Source organism: Equus asinus, chromosome 7 (genome assembly GCF_041296235.1).
Source record: "Equus asinus isolate D_3611 breed Donkey chromosome 7, EquAss-T2T_v2, whole genome shotgun sequence".
NCBI lineage: Eukaryota > Metazoa > Chordata > Mammalia > Perissodactyla > Equidae > Equus > Equus asinus.
The window spans coordinates 78,719,688-78,734,851 of NC_091796.1; the positions used below are offsets into that span (position 1 = coordinate 78,719,688).

At 45.3% G+C, this 15,164-nt stretch overlaps 1 protein-coding gene across 2 annotated transcripts in view; it reads left to right on the forward strand.

Annotated features, from left to right (window-relative positions):
* Nucleotides 1-14,567: 14,567 nt before the first annotated feature.
* Nucleotides 14,568-15,164, forward strand: part of SMOC1 (SPARC related modular calcium binding 1) — a 144,017-nt gene continuing 143,420 nt past the window's right edge. The window contains exon 1 of one of the 2 annotated variants that reach the window (XM_070513883.1): nt 14,568-14,796. The gene's annotated coding sequence lies outside the window, so the exon portion shown is untranslated. The remainder of the gene's footprint in view (nt 14,797-15,164) is intronic. The other variant, XM_070513882.1, reaches the window with a different exon arrangement.

Below are 15,164 nucleotides of genomic sequence, written 5' to 3' on the forward strand. Positions count from 1 at the left end.
ACCAGTTAATGTGTCGAAAATCAGATCACATGTGACGCTTTTAACATGAATTTTTCATTACTGTGATGCTGGGCTCTGGATGGGGGAACGGGGAGGAGGGAGGAAGGGAGTGCAGGAGCCCCAGAAGCTGGGATGGGGGATGGAAAGGCTTCCTGGTCCTCTCCAGGACCCATGCGCCTGTGTGATGCTGGGCCAAGGCCTGTTTCTGTTCTGGGGCCCACCAGAAACTCCGGCCTCCTCCCTCGAGGACCTTCTACCCTATTTTTATTTCCTTTAAGCCCTGACAACCCCATTCTGTTGGTAGGGCCCTCAGCAGCTAGGGTCAGAAAGAGGGGCTCACTGAAGACACCCTGCTGCAGCCTCAGATGGGGCACCCCCGCCATGTCCCCCATGCCCACTCTGAGCACTGCCGATGAGGAAACTGGCTTCCAAAGGCACAAGAGAAAGGAGTAAGATTCTAGCACCCCATACCACACATTAAATCCCTATTTGCTTTGGAACTTGGTGTGAGAAAAATAGCCAAGGAACCCTAAGCACTCAAAAAGGTGTCCTTCTGACCCCCAGAAAACAGAGCACAGGGAAGAGAAAAGGTTTGCTTGGGTGGGAAGGACAGCTCTCCTGCCCAGCTCCCTTCCTACATCAGCGCACCTTCCATACTTTATTCATTCAACTAAAAAATGCGTATGAAGCCCTGTGGGTCCCAGGTCTCCAGCCCTGAGCTTCTGACATTCTGTTGGGTGAGAGAGACACTCCTTCAGCTTGTCCTAAGAGGGACCAAGGCAATAACCCAATCACACACCTTACCTGGTCCTCAGTCTTGGGTCGCAGCCTCTGGTTGGAAAGGGAGGCAAACGGTCCCAGGTCACCCAGTGAGCCAGTGGAACTGGGATGAAAACCCAAACCATGCCTCCTTTCAGTTCCTCTTCGGCCCCTGAAATTTCCCCCCACTTAATTTCGTTATGTGGTAAATACATTGGTTATGGTAAAAAGAAGTCGAGAGGGAAGCGTGATTAGCCACATCGGCACAGCGTGCGGTGATGGTGGAAGGACCAGAGGCTTGGCTGGAGTGGATGGGGATCTGGGTAGGCATGGAAGGCTCTCCCCGTGAGCTCCCCTCTCCATGCTCAGCTGCCCCCCTCTCCATGCTCAGCTACTCCCACCTCCATGCTCAGCTGCTCCCCTCTCCATGCTCAGCTACTCCCCTCTCCATGCTCAGCTGCTCCCCTCTCCATGCTCAGCTACTCCCCTCTCCATGCTCAGCTGCTCCCCTCTCCATGCTCAGCTACTCCCCTCTCCATGCTCAGCTCCCCTTCTGCATGGGGCCCTCCCCTGAGCCTGGGGTTTAATCTCCGCCAGGCCTCTGTGTGCTGGGCCTGCTGGTGTGTGGTCTTTCACACTGATGTGCCCCAGCAGCTGGAAATAGGAGGGAAAGGGGACCTGGAGCATAAAACCCTGGCACTTCTCAAAACAAAATGAATGACTCCAGCTTTTAATCAGTTTAGGGCTAAGGCGGGAGAATTGTGTTTGGTTTTACATAGACAAAGCCCATTCTAGGTCTCTGCTTTCAGAGGAATCTTTGACTTCCCTTTATGCAAGTGGCTGCGGCAGCCTGGGTAGGCAGTGCTGGGGCTGTGAAACTGAAGCCGGTCTGGGGGGAGGAGACCAGACCCTCAGGGCGCAGGTGGCAATTGGGCCTTGTTGACCGGACCCCTCAGTCTGCAGTAGTGGTAGTGGTTACCCTCCTCGTCTGCTTTCAGAAGCCAGAAGAACCACAGCTTTTGGGACTGTGGCTTGCAGGGCCTTAAGCTTTGGCAGGCGGCTCCTTTAAAAGTGGGGCTGCAAACTTAAGTTTTAAAAACTAATTTCTATGTGAAGATGGTTAAGGGAGCTGGCTATTTATGGGACCTCAATCGTGAAAGAATAAATTTGCAAAGCAAGAATCCTGTCCCATCCTCTGCTCCCCAACCGCTGCCCCGTCCAGATTGTTAGATACCATTAGATACCAGGATATTCTAGGATCTATAGTCATTCTAAAGTGACTTGGCGTAAAGTGCTGAGGACAGAGGCTAGCGTTGCTAGATTTAGCAAATATAATTATAGGACACCCAGTTGAATTTCAATGTCAGATGAACAATGAATGAATTTTTAGTATAAGTATGGCCCATACAAGAAAACAGGGTTATGCAGTATTTGGGATCTACTTATTACCAAAAAATTATTTGTTTATCTGACATTCAAATTTAACAGGGCATCCTGTATTTTTCTGGCAACCCTGCCTGGCCCTCTTTCAAATGAATGTCCTGTAGATTTTTTCTCTCCTGGTCTCTTCTAGAGCCTCCTCGTATCATCCTGGGGTGCTTTGGGGACTTATGTCTCCCAGGGGCCTGTCATCCTTCTATTTTTCTCTCTAGTTATAATCTCCGCAGGTCTCAGTTTGGGGTTTCTCTGCTCTTGTTCAGTCCTGCTTATAGGTCCTGGGTTGGTCAAGATGCGGCCACTGGTTCTCAGGACCAAAGCCAGTGATGGTGGTATCTACAATGTAGTAACCCCCTACTATGCGCCAGACACTCTCAGCTGCTTAACCAGTGTTACTGCATTTAGCCCTCACAACGAAACTACAAAGAAGGCACACTTTTTTTTATTGTGGTAAAATATACATAAGATAAAATTTACCATTTTAACCATTTTTAGGTGTACAATTCAATGGCATTAATATAGTCACATTGTTGTGCAACCATCACCACCATTTATCTCCAGAGCTTTTTCATCTTTCCAAACTGAAACTCCGTACCCATTAAATATAACTCCGCATTTCCCCCTTCCTCTAGCTCCTGGGAACCACCATTATATTTCCTGTGTCTATGATTTTGATTACTTTACATACCTCATATAAGTGGATTCATCCAATATCTGTCTTTTTGTGTCTGCCTTATTCACTTAGTGTGATGTCTTCAAAGTTTATCCGTGTGTCAGAATCTCCTTCCTTTTTAAGGCTGAATAATATTCCATCGCAGATCTACACCACATTCTGTTTATCCATTCATCTGTTGATGGACCTTTGGGTTGCTTCCACCTTTTGGCTATTGTGAATAATGTTGCTGTGGACATGGGTGTACAGATATCTGTTTGAATCCTTGCTTTCAATTCTTTTGAGTATACACTCAGAAATGAAATTGCTGGGTCAGATGATAATTCTATGTTTAATTTTTGAGGACCCTCCATACCGTTTTCCATAGCAGCTGCACCATTTTACATTCCCACCAGCAATACACAAGGCTTCCAATTTCTCCATGTCCTTGCCAACACTTATTTGCTGGTTCTATTTTTTTTTTTAAAGTAATAGTCATCCTAATGGATATGAACAAGGAAGGAACCTTTTGTGTATGTGTGTGTGTGTGAGGCAGATTGGCCCTGAGCTAACATCTGTGCCAGTCTTCCTCTATTTTATGTGGGATGCCGCCACAGTGTGGCTTGGTGAGTGGTGCTAGGTCTGTGCCAGGAATCTGAACCTGGAACCCTCAGCCACTAAAGCAGAGCATGCGAACTTAACCACTATGCCACCGGGCTGGTCCCAAGGAAGGCACTTTTAATTACTATTTCACAAATGAGAAAACAGGCTCAGAAAGGTGGAATAACTTGTCCATGGTTAGCCAGCAAGTCATAGAGATGGAATTTGAATCAAGTTCTGTCTAACTCACAGACTGGACTATCAAGCATTCTGTTATATGTCCTGCCTCTAACACATGCATCCAAATGCAAGTTTTCCTGTCTTTGCACAGATGTCTAATTGTGCAAGATATCTTGTAAAGGCAGAAATGTAGCAATGAAACATGTCCAAAGAGTTTTCACATGTTCTTATTGAAATACAGCTCTCACATGGGAAAACAGCAATCACAAATAATTTCTCCTTAATCTGTGTTTCATCCTAGTAAATTTTAAAATAATTTCTTCAATTTGGCCATCCATAGTCCTTTACCCTCAATGTCATCTGGCCATTTAAATGGCCTAACTAACAAGTGTGATTGTGCATGGATTTTGACCTTATAGGGGAGGTAGAAAAGCCAGAAAATAGAGGGTGTGAGCTCCAACCTCAAGATGTTTGTGGTCTAACTGGCAGAGAGATGTGGTCATCCAAGAGGCATTATCCAGCAGCACAGACACAGGACCGCAGGAAGCAGTGGGTTGCTGGAAGGATGACATTCACAAGGCTTAGGCCAATTGCAGTGGCCCTGTAGTCATTCAGGGAGTGTTCCTGGCTGAGGGCAGGCTGCCTCCTCCGTTGGATGCAAGCCTGGTGTGACCCCCTGCAGTGCACCCTGGAGAAGGAGCTGCGGTTGGTGGCGTCCTACCTCTCAGGCGCCAGACCCCTCATGAGTGCTGTGTTGTCCAGAGGCCACAGATCTCGGGTTGTACCATTAACTTTGAACCTAGGTCCCGTGGAGACCAGCTGCTGCTGCCTCTGGTACTGGCAGAGGCTTTTGACTGCCTTGTAGGAACAGCTCCATCCTGTCACCCAGTTCTTCTAACACAGGCTGTTGGCGAAGAACACAGGCTTTGGGGTCAGCCAAGTTCAGGTTTGAAAACGACTGTGCCACTGAGGCCTGTGTAAGCACGAGAAAATGTCTTGGCCACTCTGAGTTTCAGTTTCGTCATCTGAAATATGGGAAAAATATCAGGGATAATAAGGTTGTCATTAGGATGAAATGAGACGTTTGTGAGGTGCTTGGTATATTGTAAATACACAATCAATAGTAGCCCTTAAAATATGTATATGTGTAGAGTTTTGGGAAAAAACTCATTAGATTTATGTTTATTTCTCCTTGTTGTTGGACGGTTTTGCCAATTTGTCTATGTCATCATGGTTGACCTCTGTGGGAGGAGGAGGTCAGCTGACTTGTTGAAGAGGAGAGGAAATGGGCTAGGTAAGGGTGGAGGCTGAATTCTGCAAGGTGTGTGCCTCACACGGTGGGTGCTCACTAAGTGATGAGTGAATATCTCAGTTGGGATGGGGATCCTGATGCGGAGCATGAGAGGGAAGGGCATGGACCTTTATGGATTGGTGTGTGGTGGGAAGGCAGGAGAGACTGGATTTGATCTTTCCTTTTTAGATTTCAAATAACATTTTCCTCTCATCAGAAATATAATATATGTTCATTGTAGGAAAAAACCAACAACAGATAACTAGAGGTCCTTGACCAGGAGAATGGTGTAATGGAGATAGCGTATGATGGCTTGTTTTCAGGAAATGCATCAGAAGTTGGGAAAACCACATGGTGAAGGGGAGGACCATGGACGTGGTGACTGCAAAGCTGAGGGAAGGTGGCTGGGGTTTGGAAGAGGTGGGCTGGGAGGGGTTTTGAGCCTGGAGGACCAGGTGTCCAGAGGCGCTGTGGGTGGTGGCCAGGGCATGGGGGCAAGGTGAGACTTTGGGGGTGGTGAGGAGATCATGCACTCTGTTTGTGATGAGTGGGTGAGGCTTTAGTTTGGGGTTAAAAGCATTAGTTTGAGAATCATCAAAACAAAAGTTGGCACTAAGACTGACTATAAACAAGTCCCCAGTGTAGGGACTGAATGTAGGGGAGAGGAACAGAAGGCCTGGAGTTAGTGACACTTGAGTTAAAGGAAAGGTGGGAGGGAGTCAGAAGGGGAAATGAGGTGTGGGGGAACGGAGCAGGCTTAATAATCCCTGCCACGGCCCAAAGATGTCCACCCCTAATCTCTGAAACCTGTGAATATGTTGCTTTGTACAGCAAGAGGGCCTTTGCGGATGTGATAAATGCCTTGAGATAGAGATATTATTTTGGATTATCCAGGGCTCAATGTAATCCCAAGGGGCCATATAAAAGGGAGGAAGGAGAGTCAGAGAGAGATTGGAAGTTGCTATGCTGCCAGCTTTCAAGATGGAGGATGGGGCCACGAGCCCAGGAATGCAGGTGGCCTCCAGCAAAAGGCAAGAAAACGGACTCTTGTCCTCAGCCTCGGGAAGGAATGCAGCCCCACTGACTGATTTTGGACTTCTAACCTCTGTAACTGTAAAATAGTAACTCTGGGTTGTTTTAGGCCACTGTGGTGGTAATTTGTTACAGCAGCCATAGGAAACTGATGCAGGGAGGGAACTAACATAGTAAGCACTCAGGCACGTGCAGGGGTTCTGCTGGGTCACCTGGTGTCTTAGTGCAGTTCAGCATGGATAGCAGCTTGAAGCTGTGCTGCCCAAGACCTCTCCTGCTGGAAGTAGATGCCAGACTCCAGGGCAGCTTTCCCCTCCTTCCCCACTGTCATCAGGCATCGCTTGGTGCTTGTGACCTTCGCATGGAGGAGGAGTCACATCTCTTCATGCCTCTCCATGGCTGACAGTGACCAAGCTGCTGGGGTGGCCGGGACCAACCTCGCTGAAGAGGGTAAGCTCTAGGTGCTCTCCTCGGTCTGGTCCCCAGAATGCTGTCCCGGGAGGTCAGATGCTGCCGCCTACGCTGATGCCCAAGGATGACAGGGAGGCGGCTCAGGGACAAGGCTGTGATGATGTTTCTTCTTTGGTGGGAGCCCGAGGGAGGAGATGCACTAGCTGAGCTGGTGGAGGAGTCCTCTGAGTGGAAGGCAGAGCTGGGGGGTGCGGCAGAATCTTCTGATCTTGCTGCTGTTGCAGGTACCGAAATGCCTCACAGGGCAGTGCCTTCTCCCCACCCCCAGCCACACACAGTGGAGTGGGCCTAGCCCTTAGACCTGAGCCCCAGGGTCCCAGCACTCCATGTGTCCTGGTTCACTCACCCAGCCACTCCCGGCGTGCCAACCCTCCAGGAGGGCTGGGAGTCAGAAAGGTCCAGCCCTGCCATTGCGCAGACGCAGAACCGGAGTCCCTCTCCTTCCCAGGACCGAAGTTCCTCTAAAGGAGCAGAGCTGCTTACAGCACAAAAGAGGGCTTGTCGTACTCTTTTTCCCAGTACACAGCTGCCTACAGAGCCTTCATTTACATGACTAAAGGGGATGACTCAGGTGACTCTTCCACAACAAGGCCATCTGCTTTAGGGTGAGTTTCTATACCTGCCTACATCCCAAGGTAGCTGGCAAATTACCTTGCCAAAGAGGATGAACATCACGGAGCATTCTCCTACAGCACATTTAGTGCTCCTCGCAACTTTGTAAAGACTTTATCATCCCCCTTTGGTGAAGGCAGCAATTGGAGTCAGAGGGGCCTGAATGGAATCTAAGTCCAGGCTAGTCTGCTGCCCCACGCTGTTCCTTAAATGAGATCAGATCGTCCACCTGTCACTCCCAAGGGCCCATTCCAACTTTTTGTCAAACGGATAAAGCATTTCTGATGGCTTTAGACAGCTCCTTATTCTAATGACCACTAAAAGCATTATTTCTCCTAAACTGCGTCTACCATCATTAACTAGTCTCCTCGCTGTTTGGCCTGCTTACGTCAGCCCACTTTTCTCTGTTCTGGGTTGACGGTATCCATGGTGAGGCCTCTAGGTAGAGTAAAAATACCCTACCAATGATTTCTTGAGCTGCAGCTGCTTTGTCAGGATAAAAATTTCACCTTGTTTATGATTGTAGGTTCTTCCAAAGGCAGATTCTGAGACTAGGAATTTCGGTGCCAGTAGTGTATTTGGAGGTGGTCCAAGGAGGCACAGGAAAGGAATGTGGAAATGCAACAGGGAAGGGAGGAATGCCAGCTAATGGTTCATTAATGAGAGGGCCACTGCTGTGGGCAACTGGGACTTAATCCTCTTGGGGACCCACTGAGAGACTGGGGCACACCTCAGAACGGTCTTGCTGTGGGGTGAGGAAGTTGGGGAATTTACCCACTAATTATGGTTCCCCATTGGTTGAGGGTTGCTTCTGAGAGTATTTCCTTCCAGGTACTTCTAGCCTGCCCTACGCATAGGATGAGCAAGCCTGTAGGCAGAGGAGGCCTTCAGGTGGAAAGAAGAAGCAGGCGCTGTGAAGCTAGGCAGCTGCTGGGGAACTGTTGGCTGAGGGGATGTGGTTGGAGCAAGAATAGGGACTGCTTCAGGTCACATCACTGGTGTCACTTCTGCCAAATCCAGTAGATTGGTTGTATTAATACCATTGAGGATCCATTGGATCAGATTTTAGTTGATTTTGTTTTTTAGCACTTTCTAACTTATGCAAAGATTGATATTTCTTGAATTTTATCTATCTTTATGGATGGATATTCTTTTTTAGTCTTCCAAAGTACAAAGATAAAACTCACTTATTTTTAAAAGATGGAATAAAACCCATTCTATCTTGCAGTTGTGATATGGGTGCCTTGGAACCCTTTTATAATGTAAGATACATTATGAGATCCTCGTGATTTTATATTTTTCCTGTCTTGAAACATCTAGTTATTTTGTCATCCTAGGAATTATTTCATCATTACTCATCAATTATTCTTAACTATGCTGAAAAAGACTGAAATATTAAGAAAACTGAAGAGTGATGGAATTACCTAGAAGGATGACGCAGTAGCATCGTAAATCATTAGTATTTTATCATCCTTCAGTTTTCTTAATTCATTGCCTAACGTATTATATCATTTTTCAGGAAGACGTAAAAGGAGATTGGAGACACCATCTCTGTGGTCTGCTTTCAGCTTTCATGGGATCCAACTGAAATTCTGAAGTTTTCATTTTTTACCTATCATGGCAAGCAGAAGAAAATTGATAGAGGAAGAAGTTTCACAATTATTACATAAATCAGAATATGAATGCAAAGAGGCAGTAGCATTCTAGTTTATAAGCAAATGATGATGGTGAGATGGATTATGTAAGAGAAATCTTAGCCTATGGATCTTTAGATGATATTCTGGATGATTTTTCCCAAAGTCAATTATCAATGAATTAAGGATATGTTTTTAAGGGCGAAAAGGAAATACGGTATTTTCATTCTGTTAGTCACTCAACAAATGGACTTAATTACACAATATCTATGACAAGAGCCTGAACCTTTCTATTTTGCTAAAAAGGCATATGACAATAATCCTTAATCTTTTAGATTTCTGTACACAAAAATTTTCTTGAAGTGGTTTGTGAATGGACAAATGTTGAAGGCAGGTGTGTATGCAAAGAGGAAACAGATGACGTAGAAATGAAAATATTAATTGGATTGAAGATTTTAAATTATGTTTATAACTCTGAAAATGAAAATGTTTGCAATCATGGAGCAAAGAAGATGACCAATAAAATTATGAGCTATCAAAGCTTTCCAAAGTATTGTGTTTTGATGACGCAAATGCAATCAGAAGAACCATCAGAAACGACAAGCTAGAACCAATTAGAGATACATTTGAAATCTGGAATCAGTATGTACAAGATGAATATGTTCCAGGTTCATGACGTTTGATGAGTGGATGGTTTCAGTCAAACTTTGTTGTCTATTTCAGGTATGTTACCTTCAAAACTAGGAAAATGTGGAACAAATTTTGGGTTTATTGTTTTTAAATCTTATTAACGTTTCTAACAAAGTTGTTCTTCACCGTCTGTGGTGGTCAGCCTCCAAGATGGCCCCACTAATCCCCGTCTCCTGGTACCCACACCCTTCAGTTGTCCCTCCCACACTGTACCGTGGTTGGTCTTCGTGACCAATAGCATATGGTGGATGTGATGGTCTGTCGCTCCTGAGATTAGGTTGTAAAAGATGTGGCTTTCATCTTGGGCTCTCTTTGATCGCTTGCTCCGGGGAGATGTCAGCCGTCCTCTTGCGAGGCCCCATATGGAGAAGAACGGGGGTATCCGGCCAACAGCCACTGAGGAACCGAGGCCTGCTAACAACATGTGAGTGAGCCTGAAGTGGGTCCTCCAGCCGTAGATGACTGTAGCGCTGGCTGCTGGGCTGATGGCAACTGGAACTGGCTACATAATTGATGGCATCCAGTGGAAAATGAAAATGAGGGGGCTCCTTGTTCAAAAATTATAAAAAATTTCAAGACAGCAACAGCAGAGTATTAAGCCAAGTGTGGGACTTTTCATGATTGCACAGGTCGCATGCTTATGAAGGTGGCCCTGACTGCAACCTCAGGAGAGACCCTGAGCCAGAACTACTGAGCGAAGCCACTCCCAGATTCCTGACCCATAGAAATGCACGGAGATAATGTTTGTTGTTTTAGGCTAAGTTTTGGGAATAATTTGTTATGTAGCAACAGATAACTGACACATTATCCCTTTATTCCTATTTCTGTAAATTATTTGTAAAATGACTTAAAAATATAAAAAACATAAAATGACCTAGATGGTAAATGATAATAAGTTTTTTTCCCTGGTCTGCTGAGAGTTAAAGAGATAAGAGTGATCCAGTTAGTTGCAAATTTAGTTCCACGTTCGCTCCCGCTTCAGTGCCTTTGCACATGCTGTTTGCCATGCCTAGAATGCCCCCCTGCCACTTTCTCCAGCTTAAACCTGACATCCTTCAGATCTCAAACATCACTTCCTCAGGAAAGTTGACCCTCCAGACTGAGTTAGGCGCGCCTTTTAATAACTTCCCACCCTACACATCTTTGCAGTACTGTGCACACTTGTAATTAGTGAATTAATTATTGATAATTAGTTGCTTAATGTCTGTCTTCCCACTAAACTGTAAGCTCCTTGAAGTCAGTCACCTTCTGTCTTTGTTCTCATCATATACCCAGTGCCCAGCGCAGTGCTTGGCACACAGTAGGTGTACAATAAAATTTGTTTGATTTATTGGTTTGTCTTTGTGCCAATGGATTGGGACCAAATGGTGATGACTGGCAATGGAGTCTTAAACCCCAGTCTGAACGAGATCCTTGTAACAGTGCATTCTCTGGAGCGCCCAAGCTTGCTGGTAATAGGTCTGAAGATGTGGGAAAGGCTCCGTGCCTCATGGGCTCTGGTGTAAACAATACAGACCAATAAAGCAGGCAAATGAAAGATAAAGCCGGTGAGTGGGGGAAATTCACACATGTGGAAATAGGAGTTGGACCACCTTTGGTAAGGTTACCCTTTGTGGTTAAGCCTCAGTTCCTCATCTGCATAATGGGACTAATGATACCAACCTCATAGGCTGGGCCTGAGGATATGAGATCATGGAGGGAAAGTGCTTGGGAAACTGTTCAGCTCTTAGCAGCATAAGGTGGAGGGGGTTCAGCTTCTGATCTGCTACTTGTTTCTGGCTATATAAGTTATGAAACCTCCCAGAGTCTCAGTTTCTTCATTAGTAAAATGGGGAAAATAATGGTACCTGCCTCGTGGAGTAAGTGCTCAAGTGTGTGTTCAGGTCTTCGTGTTTTGCACTGGCTAAGCCCTCACAGTGACTTGTACTATTGCTATTAGTAAGTTTGAAACTAGGTCCCAGAAAGTAATCAGTGAAAAGAGATATTCCCCTACAGGTGGAAGAGGGAGGGAAAGAAATAGAAACAGAACAATACAGACGATTGCCAAAAATATTTTCACAAAGATGTGCACTATTCCTGGTGACCATAATTGACTGCTGGTCTCTTTAGGGGGCTTCTTTCTTGCCAGCCTGGTACCACGTGGCTTGAGCTTCATCCCAGTATGTTCTTGGTTCCTCCCACTTGAAGGCGCCTAAGAGACAGAAATACCAGAAGAAAATTTTTGTGGCATCAAGAGTCTGGGTAAAAATAGAACTACAATGTGATCCAACAGTTCCACTTCTGGGGATTTCTTGGAAGAAGATGAAAATACTAACTTGAAAAGTTATCTGCACTCCCATGTTCATTGCAGCATCCAGCATTGTTTACAATAGCTAGGATATGAAAACAATCTGAGTGTCCATTGATGGATGAATGAATAAAGAAAATGTGGTGTACATACACAATGAAATATTATTTGGCCATAAAAAAGAAGGAAACATTGCCATTTGCAACAACATGAATGGACCTTGAGGGCATTATACTAAGTGAAATACCGTATGATCTCACTTATATGTGGAATCTAAAAAAATCAAATTCATAGACACAGAGAACAGATTGGTGGTTGCCAAAGGTGGGAAGTGAGAGGTGGGCAAAATGGGTGAAGGGGGTCAAAAGGTACCAACTTCCAGTTATAAGATGAATAAATCCTGGGGATGTAATCTACCCAGGTTGCATTGTGACTATAGTTAATAATACCGTATTGTATATTTGAAAGTTGCTGAGAGAGTAGATATTAAAAGTTTTCGACATAAGGAAAAAAAATTGTAACTAAGTGAGGTGACAGACGTTAACTAAACTTATTGTGGTGATCATCTCACAAGATATATACACATCAAATCATTATGTTATACACCGTGGACTAATACAATGTTATGTGTTAATTATAGCTAAAAAAAAAAAAGGAGTCTGGATGTCTGGTCCTCAGGCCACTAATATTTATGAGCATGAGGGAGCTGGACATGCGGAACTAGAGAGAAGCCATAACTGAACACTCTGGACTCCACTACATTGTCCATGGTTCTTTCGTTTGGCAACTCAAGGTGTCATAATGACGATAGCCCCTACTGTTAGTTGTCCCCAGTATTTTATTCTTCCTTGGTAACATAAACTCTGATTTTCAGCTGGACCGCTGTGGCCACCTTGAGTTAAGACTACATTTCTTTCAGCCTTCTTTGTAACTAGATGTGGTCATATAACTAAGTTTTAGCCAGGGGATAAAATGAAATGTGACTTCTGGGAAGTGTCATTAAAGAGAGGGGTATGCTCTTCTTTTACCCTTTTCTTTCCTGCTGGCTGGAAAACAGATGTGATAGCTAGAGCTTGAGCAGCTACCTTGGACCACGAGGTAGAAGCTGCTTATTAAGAATGACAGAGTGAACTAGAAGGAGCCTGGGCTACAGGCAGCTACCCTGGACTTTGAATGGCGTTTGTATACAAAAGAGAGCAAGAAGCTTCCAAATTGTTTAAATCACTCTGATTACTTTTTGTCATGTATACTGTTTTAGCTTCATCGAAGTGTAACTGACAAAATTGTAAGATATTTAAAGTGTAGCACATCACAATTGGATACATGCATACTTTGTGAAAGGATTCCCCCATCCAGCTAATTAGTACATCCACCACTTCACATAGTTACTTTTTCTTTTTTTTTGGTGAATTGTCATGTCTATTTAAAATTTAAGGAGTGACCTTGCTAAGGTTAACTTCTGTGGGTCAACCTCATCTGCATAAGGGAACTAATAATAGCTGCTTTGGCCCAAGGCGAAGTGTTACCGCAGGTTAGTCATAAATCCAGAAACAGAACCCGGGATTCTTGGTGTCCCAGGCTTCTGAGCTCAGTAACGGATTTGAAAAGACCTATTCTGGATCTTAGACACAACCCACCTTTATGTGTCGGTAGCTGTTGTCACCAGGGGAGCAAACAGAAATCAAGGTAGATTTGTATTATGGAAGCAATTTTCTCCAAAGCCCCATTCAAGATCCACCTTCTTTCCGAGACCTTCTCTGCCCATTACGTCTATAAAGGGCCCCTACTGTCTGAGTCCCCAAAACACATCCAAGGCTTTGCTCTTATATATGGGCATCTGTCTACTCTGTGTCTTAAATTAGATCGTAACTTCTCAGAGGGCAGAGTTTGCATCCAAAGATAATAATAATAGGTATTGTGCTGGGCACAGGCGGAGACGCATCAAAGTGCCTGTTCAATAAATGGAAAGGATCTATTCCAAATACAAGACAAGGCCAGGCTCCTCGGGAGTATACAGAAACAGAGATCTATTTGAAATGGGTGTTCCTAGCTAGTACTAAATATTCGAGGCCCTCAGGCCTCAATATGGGATATAAAGTATTGTTTTTCTTCTACTGAAATATCTCCTTGCAAATAGAAGTCCCACAGGACAAGGAGTATGGCTGAAACTGGACAGACCAGATGCCAGGATAGCTAGATTTATTTTTGGACCATAAGCCTGGCCTCCAGGGAAAGAAGGAACTTGTCAAATTCACTTTTTTGCTTGGATCAGGAGATTGAGCCTGGCAGAGAAATGCTGTTTGGGACTAGCAGTTCTCTGGCATTTCTAACCTTTTCTGGGCTTGGGAGGAGTCAGGAGAAGAAAATGCATCATTTGAATGATGGCCATGGTTACGACAGGCCCTGCATGCCAACCAGAGGGAAAGAAAATACTTGCTGAGCAAAGTAACTGGAAAGCAGTTGTTCGCATTTTAAACGAAGCTACATGGTTGAAATCCAGAATAATGCAGACTTTTGGACCAGGAATCACTTGGAAATAAGCTTTCTGGCTGGAAAGCAGCATGTGGTGTTATGGATGGAAAGGACGATTGCAATGCCTTTTCCCTGGGCACTTCCTGCTGCCAGATACTGGGGGGCCATCTCAAGCCTATTTACTTACTCCAACAGATTTCTCAATAATTCCAGCAACAGAAAGAAGCTCACCAGCATGACGGGGTGCATGCAGCCAGGTGGTGAAGTCAGGACGAACCTGTCCCCCTACTGAGCCTGATGGTAACATTTCCACCTTGCTGAGCCTCTGGTGGGTGAACACTTAGGCAGGCACGTGGAAGCTGATGTAAGTGCTGCATGAGGCACAGTGGCACCGGACAAGTGTCACAAGTCTAGCTGGGCAAATTCCCAGCGTGCAAGATCCCAAGAGCTGTTTCCAGGAAGGGCTGACCCTTGCTGTTTCCATGCTCTTCCCTGATGCTCAGTGAAGTTCGGAGTCTCAGTGCCCTTGCAGACACTGAAGAAACGTCCAGTGAGCACACAGGGATGGTCGGACCCTATGGCGTTTGAGATTGGGCATGCAGTCATCACACAACGGAGGCAGAATTCGACTCTGAAAATCGGGGCTTGAATCTCAGCTGTCATTTACCAGGCAAATGAGGCAAGTCACGACTGCATGGAGTGTCCACTTATTTACCTGTAAAGCTGGATCTGTCTCTACTTCGCAGGATCCTTCTGAGGATGAGATGAGACATCTGTCCTGCCCTCTTAATATGCCGGATGGTGATATTTCTAACTTAACTCTTCTAAGGGCTTTATATACTCCATCTCCTTTTATCCTGACAACAACTCAGGAGGTGGCTACTATTTTTATCCCCATTTTACAGAGGGGAAAACTGGATCCCAGACAAGTGAAGTGACTCATGCAAGGTTATACCACTAGGTGGCAGACCCAGGATTTGAACCCATCCTGACCGGCTCCAGAGAGCATGTCTGACCACCGCATTATTTCCCAGCAGAGGAAGACAG